This window comes from Pristiophorus japonicus, chromosome 7 (genome assembly GCF_044704955.1).
Source record: "Pristiophorus japonicus isolate sPriJap1 chromosome 7, sPriJap1.hap1, whole genome shotgun sequence".
Lineage (NCBI taxonomy): Eukaryota > Metazoa > Chordata > Chondrichthyes > Pristiophoridae > Pristiophorus > Pristiophorus japonicus.
Genome location: NC_091983.1, coordinates 100,442,475 through 100,450,729, shown reverse-complemented (window position 1 = coordinate 100,450,729; position 8,255 = coordinate 100,442,475). Strand labels below are relative to the sequence as shown.

General features: G+C 42.8%; 1 protein-coding gene across 2 annotated transcripts in view; it reads left to right on the top strand.

The window, feature by feature from the left end:
* The first annotated feature begins 383 nt into the window (after positions 1-383).
* Positions 384-8,255, top strand: part of LOC139266817 (protein FAM167A-like) — a 31,621-nt gene continuing 23,749 nt past the window's right edge. For both annotated transcript variants that reach the window (XM_070884421.1, XM_070884422.1), the window contains exon 1: positions 384-635. The gene's annotated coding sequence lies outside the window, so the exon portion shown is untranslated. The remainder of the gene's footprint in view (positions 636-8,255) is intronic.

Below are 8,255 nucleotides of genomic sequence, written 5' to 3'. Positions count from 1 at the left end.
CATCAGTTTCCATTTTGTGGCTAAATGGGCGATATCTGGGCGTTATGCCTCATTTCAGCGGTAAAATGGACGTTAAGTGGGCGTTAAGCATGCAAAAAAAGTGCAAAATCTAGCCCTAAGGATTTCAGAAAATTATAGTTGTAAATTTTGGGAGCTAAATTAATAAAATTTGATTAGGAAAAATGTAAATATCCATCAGCTATCACCGAGACATTAAAATTAAGAACCTTAATTCTTCATTTGAGAAGTGAGGGTAAAAGCCTGTTGTGGAAAGCGCTCCTTGTGGTGGTTGTCTCAGAGAATATGATCCTGGAGGCGCTAGGACCCAGCTAGATGGTGCTGCATCCCTTGTCAGTGGCAGAGAGCAGAGGCGGGACAGATAGGAGTCTGCACCATACACACAAACAACTGGCTGCAACATACCTTTTGCGGTCGCCTGGCAACGGTCCTGACGCAGAAATCCCAGTCTTTTCCCAGGGCGAGGGACTTGCATTCAGAAAAACACACTGATGAGTGCAGGTAGATGGTGGACACAGGCCACTGCTCCCGGTGCAGAAACCTACAGCATGTACAACGGGAGCAGCACTGACCGGCAGCGTGTGATGATTCATCCGTCCCAGTCTCAGTAAATACAGGTGAGCAGAGCTGTCCCAGTGCTTTCCATGTACCTTTAGATCTCACTCCATTTATTTGGTCAGAAAAACAAATGCCCAAGTGTCAGAAAAAAGTGGGTGGATTTTTTAAATTTGCTTTTGTACCTGCCTTAAAAAAAAATCGTGTCCAATTTTACAGCATTTATAGCGAAAGAGATTGGCGGACATGTGCTTAAACTGTTATTCCCCTTCGGAATCTGCGTGTTTTTTCTTATCTGCGCCATTGGGGGGCTAACCACAAAGAATTTACCCTTTTTTGTCAGTCTGTTATTGCAATGATAGTATATGGACACCATCAACCATTAGAATATAGATCAAACAGATTTTAACATAACTTTAAATTGCCTAATGTTCCTAATATTCCTTTTATTTAAAATATGTGTATAAAATACTAAACAACAGATAACCAGTTTCTTTCCTCCGTATCCTGGGATTAGAACACCCCATATCCCAGCATTAGAACACCCCGTATCCCGGGATTAGTACACCCCGTATCTCGGGATTAGAACACCCCGTATCCCAGGATTAGTACACCCCGTATCCCAGCATTAGAACACCCTGTATCCCGGGATTAGAACATCCTGTATCCCGGGATTAGAACACCCGTATCCCGGGATTAGTACACAGTTGATTTGATTTTGATAGGGTGCGCTTGTTACAATGAGAGGCACAACCACATGATTGTTGAGGCCGGGGAGCATCAGCGGCTATTCTGGGTTTTGGAGCATAGGAAAAGCGAAACATAGTCCATTCAAAAATAATGTAGGTGATACACTCTTGCCCCTTCCCATGATTGCACCCACGATTGTAGCACACACTTTGAAAGGCCAGTTACCCGAGAAAGCTGAGATGTTTATTTATTATCCACGTTTGAGAGGTTGAGGAGGTAAATGTCCAATATCCACAACAGCCCATCGGCCTTAGTGTGCTGCTGAGCTATGCAAAACAGGAAGGTAGAAGATTTGAACCAAAATCTCTGATGGGATGGTGAGGGTGCGATATTGGTCCTGATGTAAGGATGGGAATAATCATCCAGGTTTCCTGCTGTTGATCACTATTAAGTGAATCCTGCTGGAAAATCTGTGTGCGTTTATGCCACATGAACAGGATTGAACTGCACTAGGCTATGATGCCCTGCATGGTCAAATAACCTGTAGTCATCCACTGCATTTACAGTTCAGGTGTCACCAGTTAAGTGGGGTACAAGAGGGAATCTGGAGCCTGTGAGATTGTTTCCCACAATTGAGTTCAGGAAAGAATGAGGCATTGGAGAAGCTATACTGTTACACATTCTGGAGTTTTCAGATAGGTACGAGCTAAATAAATTTACATGCAGAGACATTGTCCCAAACTGAATTTGTTTTTGATATTTAGCTTTCCCTGATGCAGCTTGATACAGAGAAGTTGTGATTTGTGTGCTACTTGCATTAATTTATTATATTTTCCTCTTTTCTTGAAATCCGGGATTGGCAGAAAAGAGGCTGAAAAGCTGTAAACTCTGTAAATATAGTGACTGCATTTATTCTGTTACTGATTTACATCCACTACCAGTAAACAACTATACATGTATAAGCGACATCAAGTATCTGTGTTCAATTGTGTGATGTTGAAACAGATTTGTGACTGCTCTACTGGTGTGTGCTGGTTCTGGTACAAATTCATGCGCTTCTGAACTCTGCACCCTAAGCTTTTCATGATTGGACAAGCATCAGATTTACAATTGCACATGACTTGATTTAGTAGAAACTATTTAAATTATGATGGGAAAAAATGTTTAATTTTGAGCCAGTGGAATACGGATAGATTTGCAAACAGAAAATTGTCCTAATATATACTTTGTAATAGTATGGACAGATGAACTCGGAATCAAAAGGTCCTGGTTCACTTTTTAAAATCTCAGTCTTAACAAGTTTGCCAGCCCTCTTCCAAGACTCAGATTGATGAAGGTTAATTTAAAAGCATTCAATTTACAGTGTTATTGGGTATTACATAGAAACATATAGAAATATAGAAAATAGGTGCAGGAGTAGGTCATTCGGCCCTTCGAGCCTACACCACCATTCAATATGATCATGGCTGATCATGCAACTTCAGTACCCCAATCCTACTTTCTCTCCATACCCCTTGATCCCTTTAGCTATAAGGGCCACATCTAACTCCCTTTTGAATATATCTAACGAATTGGCCTCAACAACTTTCTGTGGTAGAGAATTCCACAGGTTCACAATTCTCTGAGTGAAGGAGTTTCTCCTCATCTCGCTCCTAAATGGCTTACCTCTTATCCTTAGACTGTGACCCCTGGTTCTGGACTTCCCCAACATTGGGAACATTCTTCCTGCATCTAACCTGTCCAATCCCGTCAGAATTTTATATGTTTCTATGAGATCCCCTCTCATTTTTCTAAATTCCAGTGAATATAAGCCGAGTCGATCCAGTCTTTCTTCATATGTCAGTCCTGCCATCCCGGGAATCAGTTTGGTGAACCTTCGGGAATAGCAAGAATGTCCTTCCTCAGATTAGGAGACCAAAACTGTACACACTATTCAAGGTGTGGGCTCACCAAGGCCCTGTACAATTGCAGTAAGACCTCCCTGCTCCTATACTCAAATCCTCTCGCTATGAAGGCCAACATACCATTTGCCTTCTTCACCGCCTGCTGTACCTGCATGTTAACTTAATGACTGACGTAACATGACACCCAGGTCTCGTTGCACCTCCCCTTTTCCTAGTCTGTCACCATTCAGATAATATTCTGCCTTCCTGTTTTTGCCACCAAAGTGAATAACCTCACACTTATCCACATTATACTGCGTCTGCCATGCATTTGCCCACTCACCTAACCTGTCCAAGTCACCCTGCAGCCTCTTAGCATCCTCCTCACAGCTCACACTGCAACCCAGCTTAGTGCCATCTGCAAACTTGGAAATATTACATTGAATTCCTTCGTCTAAATCATTAATGTATATTCTAAATAGCTGGAGTCCCAGCACTGAACCTTGCGGTATCGTATAGAGGCCAACACATCCAAACAAAGATTAGAATATTAGCATAATCACCTACAAGAAGAGGGAGCCATTTGCACATCAATTTACAAACCACATTGTTTTGTTTATTTTTATTTTTAAAGGATATGTTATTCTTGCATGGGGTCATGAAACGCTTTCCAACTCCACCGTTTCCAATTATCTCCTGTTGTGAGTCCCCTAATCCATACACTCCTTGGCTAGGATTCTCCTCCACGATCCTACCCAAAATCAGACGGCACTAGGGTGACGATGATGGAAAGTGAGGCTTTATGGCACCGACTATGATTTCCTTCCCCTCCCTGCTGGACCAGCTTGGGTCCCCAATCAATTTCCCTCCTATTCCTCCCACTTACTTCTGCTTCTGGGGGTGCCATGGGGAAGCTGGTGGTAGGCCCCAGGAAGTAGTGGTAACGACCTCGGCGCTCTCTGCTGGAGCGGGGGCTGCTACTAGCTGTTCTCCCTCTGTTCTGGACACCACTTACCTTTTATCAGCTTCGGGCTCTGCTGAGGCCTACTATCTTCCCAGCTCCAGGGCACTGCTGCCCTGTTACCTGCCCGGTCACCTTCTCTGGTGCTGCAGCACTGCTGGGATTTCATGACTAGGCCATGGCGGGCTCCCTCTTAATGGAAGAATCCGACAGGAAACCCGACATGCATACAGGATGAAACCGCACCGAGGAAACTGGGTCGGGATTCCAATACTGTCGCAACTGGTTTGGCATTCTGGTAGTAACGGAAGGGTAGATAGAAGTCTCTCCCTGCTGGATCATCACTGCTGGGAGGACAATCCTGACCGTGGTCTAGAACAATATGTCGAAGAACCAAGTGAGGAACAGGCTATTTTAAATTTTTGTGTAATGAGACAGGGTTAATTAGTAATCTTATAATAAAGGATCCTCTGGGGAAGAGTGATCATAATATGGTAGAATTTAATGTTAATTTTCAGATTGATGTGGTTAAGTTCGAAACTGGGATCTTAAATTTAAACAAAGCCAATTACAGAGGTATAAGGGGTGAATTGGGTGAGGTAGATTGGGAGATTAGAATAAAAGATATGATGGTAGATAAGAAATGGCAAACATTTAAAGAAAGTTTAGTGTCATCTGCAAACTTGGAGATATTACATTCAATTCCTTCGGCTAAATCATTAATGTATATTGTAAATAGCTGGGGTCCCAGCACTGAACCTTGCGGTACCGCACTAGTCACTGCCTGCCATTCTGAAAAGGACCTGTTTATTCCTATTCTTTGCTTCCTGTATGCCAACCAGTTCTCTATCCACGTTAATACATTACCCCCAATACCATGTGCTTTAATTTTGCACACTAATCTCTTGTGTGGGACCTTGTCTAAAGCCTTTTGACAGTCCAAATACACCAAATCCACTGGTTCTCCCTTGTCCAATCTACTAGTTACATCCTCAAAAAATCCTAGGAGATTTGTCAAGCATGATTTCCCTTTCATAAATCCATGCTGACTTGGACCGATCATGTCACTGCTTTCCAAATGCGCTGCTATTACATCTTCAATAATTGATTCCAACATTTTCCCCACTACCGAGGTAAAGCTAACCGGTCTGTAATTCCCTGTTTTCTCTCCCCTCCTTTTTTAAAAAGTGGGGTTACATTAGCTACCCTCCAGTCCATAGGAACTGATCCAGAGTCTATAGAATGTTGGAAAATTACCACCAATGCATCCACTATTTTTAGGGCCACTTCCTTAAGTACTCTGGGATGCAGACTATCAGGCCCTGGGGATTTATCGGCCTTCAATCCCATCAATTTTTCGAACACAATTTCCTGACTAATAAGGATTTCCTTTAATTCCTCCTTCTCGCTAGACCCTCGGTCCCCTAGTATTTCCGGAAGGTTATTTGTGTCTTCCTTAGTGAAGACAGAACTAAAGTATTTGTTCAATTGGTCTGCCATTTCTTTGTTCCCCATTATAAATTCACCTGATTCTGACTGCAAGGGACCTACTTTTGTCTTCACTAATCTTTTTCTCTTCACATATCTATAGAAGCTTTTGCAGTCAGTTTTTATGTTCCCTGCAAGGTTACTCTCATACTCTATTTTCCCCCTCCTAATTAAACCCTTTGTCCTCCTCTGCTGAATTCTAAATTTCTCCTAGTCCTCGGGTTTGCTATTTTTTCTGGCCAATTTATATGCCTCTTTCTTGGATTTAACACTATCCCTAATTTCCCTTGTTAGCCACGGTTGAGCCACCTTCCCCGTTTTATTTTTACGCCAGACAGGAATGTACAATTGTTGAAGTTCATCCATGTGATCTTTAAATGTCTGCCATTGCCTATCCACTGTCAACCCTTTAAGTATCATTTGCCAGTCTATCCTAGCCAATTCACGTCTCATACCATTGAAATTACCTTTTTTTAAGTTCAGGACCCTAGTCTCTGAATTAACTGTGTCACTCTCCATCTTAATGAAAAATTCTACCATATTATGGTCACTCTTCCCCAAGGGGTCTCGCACAACAAGATTGCTAATTAATCCTCTCTCATTACACAACACCCAGTCTAGGATGGCCAGCTCTCTAGTTGGTTCCTCGACATATTGTTCTAGAAAACCATCTCTTATACACTCCAGGAAATCCTCCTCCACCGTATTGCTACCAGTTTGGTTAGCCCAATCTATATGTAGATTAAAGTCACCCATGATAACTGCTGTATCTTTATTGTGTGGATCCCTAATTTCTTGTTTGATCCTCATTACTACTGTTTGGTGGTCTGTACACAACTCCCACTAGCGTTTTCTGCCCTTTGGTGTTCCGCAGCTCTACCCATACAGATTTCACATCATCCAATCTAATGTCCTTCGTTACTATTGTGTTAATCTCCTCTTTAACCAGCAATACTACCCCACCTCCTTTTCCTTTCTGTCTATCCTTCCTGAATATTGAATACCCCTGGATGTTGAGTTCCCAGCCTTGGTCACCCTGGAGCCATGTTTCCGTAATCCCAATTATATCATATCTGTGACCAGCTGTCTGCGCAGTTAATTCATCCACCTTGTTACGAATGCTCCTCGCATTGAGACAGAGAGCCTTCAGGCTTGTTTTTTTTAGCACTCTTTGTCCTTTTAGAATGATGTTGTAATGTGGCCCTTTTTGATTTTTGCCTTTGATTTCTCTGTCCTCCACTTTTCCTTATCTCCTTTCTACCTTTTGCTTTTGCCCCCATTTTACTTCCCTCTGTCTCCCTGCATAGATTCCCATCCCCCTGCCATATTAGTTTAAACCCTCCCCAACTGTACTAGCAAACACTCCCCCTAAGACATCGGTTCCGGTCCTGCCCAGGTGCAGACTGTCCAGTTTGTACTGGTCCCACCTCCCCCAGAACCGGATCCAATGTCCCAGGAATTTGAATCCCTCCTCCTTGCACCATTCCTCAAGCCACGTATTCATCTTAACTATCCTGCTATTTCTACTCTGACTAGCACGTGGCACTTATAGCAACCCTGAGATTACTACCTTTGAGGTCCTACTTTTTAATTTAACTCCTAGCTCCCTAAATTCAGCCCGTAGGACCTCATCCCATTTTTTACCTATATCGTTGGTACCTATTTGCACCACGACAACTGGCTGTTCACCCTCCCCCTCCAGAATGCCCTGCAGCCGCTCTAAGACATCTTTGATCCTATATATTAAGTCTTGCCAATATATAGTTGCAATAATTATATTCCTGAAGTATTTTAAATAATTTCATTCATAAAAGCCAAAATCACAGAAAACAGAGGCCATTCAACCCCTTAACCTGTACTATCTCCTCAGCTAGAACAAGTTACTTCAATTCTGCTTGCCTTTTCACTGTATCCTTCCATAAGATTCCTATTCAAATACTTGTCGAATTCCCTTTTAAATGATTTACACTCTGCCATTTGTGTTAGTAGAGTTACAACGTTCTGGGGGTGATTTCTTGTCGCTACTGACCCATGTGTGCTTAAAACGGGATTGAAGTAGGATTAACATGATAGTACTGGTGGCAGCTAACACCTCCCTGTGTGGGCTGTCCCGATTTTGGGGCAGACTTCCATCCAAGCAGCTTTGCTCAGAAACAGGCAGAAGCCTCATCCATATATGCTAATAATGCAGCTTTGACCTCCAACACCATTTTCGCCTTTGCCAGCCTGAATATCCTGCCCACCAAACATAGACAGTATAAGTCTAGTACTGGCCATTTTCAGCAATAATTCAAGGGATCATCAGCTTCAGTCAGGCAAAGCTGGACAGATGGTTAGCTTTTTTATGGCATTCACTTATGGATTTTGAGCCTTGAAGGCTTCCAAATTCAATATGTTTGTTCCTGTAGGTTCTGCATACAAGATACCTGCAGCTCTAAAGTGCTGCTTCTTTTTATTCCTGACACTTATACGCCTCCCTTTTAAGCTATTGCTGCAGGCCCTTCACATTTATCTTCCCTGCCCCTACCCACCCAATTTCCTATCTCCAGATCAGCGAGTTGCCTACTGACGAGTGAATTTTGCATTGACAGTTCTCCAATCGCCTTATAATAAAGACCAAGGACTAAAATGGATTAGGTCCCGTGCCTGCCCTGACCACC